Raw genomic sequence first — 5,741 nt, 5'->3', positions numbered from 1 at the left:
ATAAATAAATAACAAATGGATAAATAAAAATAAAAAGTAAATGAATTTGAATACAAATTAAATACAATACATCTTCTTCTCATTATTCATAATTTTTACGCTACAGTTTATAAGCAATAATATAGGTTTTTATTGATATACGATTTTAATAGTACTATAGAACTAGTTTAATCTAGGATACAATGTCAAAAATAAAATCTACTAGACTAAGTATACTGTTTGATTTACCTTAAAAGCATGACTTTCTTGAAATAACACATTTTATCTGGTTCTCAAAAGTTTTACTTTGATTCTCGAGTGAACTTGAAAACGCCATTTCCAATGCTTGGAATTGCATGGTGGGTCGAAATTTATTGACGCCGAAAAATCCTGACGGATGAAGCTGCAATGACGTCACTCGATTGTATTTGAAAGTGTACCGAGGTTAAAGTGTTGGGTGTTGCATATCCGTGTAAGTTGTGTCAGCAGTACAATGTACATGTAGAGTCATTTATTATTTTTATCTTGCTTGTTTTTGTGAGGACCTAAAATGGGAAACCATATTTTCAGGGATCTGCTGGTCCGATAAAAACATGGCATACATGTAACTGGTCAGAAGAACTGACGCCAAAAATCTGTTGAATGAATGTGCAGATTGTCCGAATTTTCTATCGCCTCTATATGCTATTTATATATGAAATATTTCCTTATTTTTATATGTGTAAATATGTTTATAATGTTAAATATGCATTAGTACATATTTGAAGAAATCATGTACTCAAAATCTGCTTGTGGATTTACAGTTGCAATTCCATTGCTGATGACATTCCACTTAAATTATTTCATAAAAAGGTATATCTTATATGTGTTTCATTTGCACTTTGTCATAGTTTACATATATATGGAATGTTTTTGTTCTGTTTTACAAGGAATCGGCATGCTAAGTTAGATATAAATGTTGGTATTTTTTAAATGAAATGAACAGCTAAATAAAATAGGGGTTTTGTACTTAATTGTACATTTAAATGGGCTCGTATTTGACCTTAACATATTTTAAAGTAAAAAAGTAATTTCAACATCTTAATTGAATTAGTAATGTGTTGTTCTATTGCACCTGCATTTGTTAACGTACAAAAAAAATTTGATACACATATGGTGTATGTCATAGCATTTTGGCTTTGGTGTTTCACTTGAATTTTACATGTAAAAATTTTTAAGAAATAAAACAAAAACAATTTGTCAACCTTTTTTGGTCAAAATACTATCCCTAAACAATACGTATTGTTGAGGTCTGCCCATTTATTACAAATTGTTTTTCCAGATCAATTTTACATGTAAGTTTGTCATGGCCTTTAAATAGGTGTTCTATACATGTAGATGGATTGGTATTGTCTATTTTCTTATTTTCTTTTGTGTGTGTGTGTGTGTGTGTGTTTGTGAAAGAGAGAAAGAGAGAGAGAGAAAGAAAGAGAGGTAGAGAGAGAGAGAGTGTTAGAGAGAGAGAGAGAGAGAGTGTGTGTGTGTGTTAAGAACCGTTCAAACTAAATTTACAGTTTGTCATGGTTTTCAGAGCCCTTGCAGGGGAACATCAGAAATGTTCGATCAATTACTACCAGGATGGAGATGTTTGCACAGGTATTGTACATTTTAGGTTATAGAAGACGAAAAAGATCAACATGTACGTTCAAATATATACTGTAAATTCCTAATTAAACGCGAGGAATTAATATCCGCGTAAAATCGCGAAAAGCCCGTCTCGCGAATTTTTAAATCTCGCTTTTAATTTTCAGACATATGTAAACTACATAAAACTTTGATAAAATTTCGGCATTCGCGATTTTATGTTCTCGCGATTTGATGGAAAACCGTTGAATCGCGGAATTAAGTACTCGCGTAAAATAAGGAATCTACAGTATTATTTAATAGCTAATCGTGACAGCACATTCACATTCACATTTACAACACCATTACAAAACTTTTATAATAGAATGCAATTCAAAATCATTTGGTTACATGTACATTTAAAGAATATTTTCTTTATGAACAAATTTATTCTCTTATTAAATGCATACCTTAACGTTGAATGTGATAAATTATGAGCTGAAGTTATTCAACGACGTACACGTTATATAATTGTAATATTTTGTGAGCTATTTCTAGCCTTATCAAAAAACATGCATTTGTTATGTAATTGATTTACAAAGAATTAAAACTATGTAATTTTTAAGAATTAACGCAGATAATGAGTTTTGATAAGATTTCATTACACATGACCTTGTAACTGATGATGCATTTTTTTAACCCGATTTCCAGTAATGTTACTAGAGCGTTTAAGTATCACTCATCTTTTCTAAATAAAGAAAATATAAGGCGTAATAACTTGTATTAAAGAGCGTTGGTGTAAAACGTTAGGCAACATAACGCAAAAAAGGGATAAAAGCCATAACGGTTATAAAATGAGTGTTTTATCCGTACAACAGGTGATATTATAATAAAAACAAGTTAATATCGTCTTTTCAAAATGAATGAATAAAATAATAAAGGAAAAGGAAACGGTTTAATTAAACGGGAAACAGGAATACTTGTATATTACAATGAAGGTCAAAAATTGAACACAAAAATGTATGAACTTATAATCAAGCTGTCTATAAAACATTTTAACATTATTCATACGACGGAACATCTAAACCTCGTCATTAAAAAAAATAAATTTAGACTGGAAATAAGTTTAAACGGAAATGTATCTAGAATGTTCTCAGTTGCATGTATTATCAGGGCGATCTAGGTTGTGATTTAAATATAAACGAAGAGAGTGCATAAAGACCAACTAATGTATTGCATTAAATACACTTTGTGAAAACTTTATTGCGTACCGTTCTAAAAGTTATAAAGATCAATGTACCTTTGAAAATAAAATATTACATTTATACACTATTTGGTAAAACGCATTGTAATTTGCAATGTAACACTCTGTAAAAGGTTTTAACCATCTTTTTATTAAAGCCTACCTTAAGTTTTCTTAAAAGGCATAATAACGTCGTTAGAAAGTGTATATATTTTTCTTTGTCTTTTAATACCTAAAAACTACCGCTGTGTTATTTATGATGCCTTTTACAAAACGTTATTACTTATGTTTTAAAATTTAAAACACAATTTGGAAAAGCAATATTACCCGCAAGCTCATATACCAATTGCCTGTTTTTGAGTTGTAAAGCTCTTTTAAATATGCTACACATTGGGTTTTTTTAAGTAACAACAAATTTATAACAATTTTAGGCCTTTGAGCCTTTGTATAATTCAGATTGAAAAATATGTTGCTATGTCTAGAATGTCCGGCCGGGTATTATGGTGTCAACTGTACAAAGATATGTCCTCCATTATATTACGGCATTATGTGTCTCCAGAAGTGTGAGTGTTCAACATGTCACCATGTCCACGGCTGTATTTCTACTACTCGGATACCAATTGAGATACTAGGTAGGCCTATTCCAAGTTAACTGTTGCATATCAAGGCTGTTTATTATTTTCTTTTATAACTAAATATTGGTATTTTTTTTTCAATCAGAGCATAAACATTTTAAAAATTAATGCCTAACATTTAAAATAAATTTGACACACGTAGACCAAAACAAATATAATGTTTAATATATAATATAACAGCCTTTATGAAATTATGGACTTGATAACTAATACAGCATCAATATACACGTGGGCTGTGTACATCATGGAGATAATCATTTCATCTAGCAGTTTATATTCATCAATTATTGATTCTTTAATTTGATACCAAATGTCAGCCTTATCGTCATTAAAAGGTCTGTATTATAATCCAGTAATAATTTAAAACATATTTTTTTAACGATGTTTTGATTTTTCTGTTTTGTAATATTACTGGACCTACATTGGTAGAACTACATGTACCGCACTACTAATTAAAGTAAACAATTTTAGTAAATAACTTAATATATTATAGAAACAACGAGCCATGAATTTGTGACCAAAGATGAAATAAAGGACACAACAAAAACACAAGGTACAAATAAACATAAATATTTTTTTCTGAGCCGTTCCTACACTAGAAGAACCATTTCCAATTATATGAAGTAAACGATAATCATACCTTAAGAGTTTTTTCTCCTTTATTCCACAGAATTAACCTCTAAAAATGAAAACAGAGATAGAATACAATGCACAAACAAAACATCAGACTCAAAAATCAATTTTGATTGGAATGTAGTTGTTTTTGTTGTTGGATCTGTATTCAGTTTTATATTAATACTCGCAATTTTACGAGAAATATGTCTATGCTTACGATTTCCTCGGCCTACTGGCCTACGGACTACCTTTATTGGTGACGTTTATACGGATATTGCTGAAATGGAAAATAGAAGAACAGACTGAACTGAAACTATCTTATTGCTTATGTGCCTCAAAGCAATTTGAAACTTTTGATTTTGATAATTAAGAGTTTTTAGATGATTGATTTATTATTTAGTTGAATGCAGAAAAGGTTTTGGAGTAAAGTACTTGTAGTTCTTTATTAAGAACGTGTGTTCACTTTTTTATCAGCCACAAGATGGCGGTCGGTTATATAGTATGAAAGTAAAAAGAAGATGTGGATTTCTGTGAAGCTTTAATGAGGTCAAGTTTAACCTGACGGTTTGTTTATGCAATGCAGCTTTGCTCAAAGAGTAGGTTGTTAAACGAGATGAATATGAAATTTGTTAAAGTTCAAATTTATTTGTGAAATAATTAAGTTTATGTTTCTTCTCATTTTAATCATTAAAAAAAAGAAAAAACTTGCATTGCTTATATGTGCATGAGAACTGCAACATGCGATCTTTTTTTTTATTTTGAATAATGTTTGTTTAGAAAAACACTGATTTGCAGCCGTTATATCTACGCTTTTGTCCTTTTTCCATTTTCCAATTTAGGTAAGATCATAATTTTTTTTTGTATATTCTATCTCGAAAATCCATAAAACGAAATACAAATTCAAGGCAGAGCAATACGGACGGACATCTATAAAGATAGACGTATGATCAGGTGCCATGGAGGAGTAAGCATCCTCTGCTGACCGGTAACACCAGCCGTGTGCTCGAGCTCCTTGTCGTAATTGGAGAAAAGAAACCGGAGGTGATTAATTATTAGTAAGGAAAACGTCAGTCAGCAAGCGACCCAGTGGAAAATAGTATTTGCTAACAAGGTTGTTGTATCGACCATAGAACTTACGAAAAGATGACTTCAAGCGAGACTGTTGTTAGTCCTGTTTTATCAACTTGTTTGTCAGTAGCTTGCCTTGCCTTAGAAACTGCTCATACGAAGCGCATGCCCTTGTGTATCGAATTAACTGAAAGACAAAAACACCATATGCAGGTGATAAAGGTATATTGCTACATAAGTAAAAAAACTCATAGAGTTTTGTTGTTAGGTTACCATCAATGTCCATTTCTAGTAAAATATCCAAATATGAAACAGATGACGCAGACTCAGTGGTATCTTTTATTTCAAGTTTACTTGAATATATCGAGTCGACGTAAGTATGGAAATAACAATTGTTAATTGATAATACGACGTCAATATACCTGAATGTTGAGTTGAAGACCACAGCGAGTGATTTATTTTTTTCACATACAAGTTTTTTAATAAATTTTGCTTCATAAGAATACAAAAATAGATTTGCTAACAATGGGGCACAATTGGTACCCATTACATTACGACCGTGACTTTGTTTGCCAGTTGTTAATAGTATCAATCTACAT

General features: G+C 30.9%; 1 long non-coding RNA gene across 1 annotated transcript; it reads left to right on the top strand.

Annotated features, from left to right (window-relative positions):
* The first annotated feature begins 705 nt into the window (after window positions 1-705).
* On the top strand, window positions 706-4,609 carry LOC117682020 (uncharacterized). The gene is made up of 4 exons (XR_010712755.1): window positions 706-831; window positions 1,550-1,614; window positions 3,307-3,456; window positions 3,953-4,609. It is a non-coding gene; the product is annotated as an uncharacterized lncRNA (long non-coding RNA).
* The last annotated feature ends 1,132 nt before the right edge of the window (window positions 4,610-5,741 follow it).

Source organism: Magallana gigas, chromosome 4 (assembly GCF_963853765.1).
Source record: "Magallana gigas chromosome 4, xbMagGiga1.1, whole genome shotgun sequence".
NCBI lineage: Eukaryota > Metazoa > Mollusca > Bivalvia > Ostreida > Ostreidae > Magallana > Magallana gigas.
The sequence above is the reverse complement of the archived record's forward strand: the minus strand, read 5'-3'. Positions and strand labels throughout refer to the sequence as shown.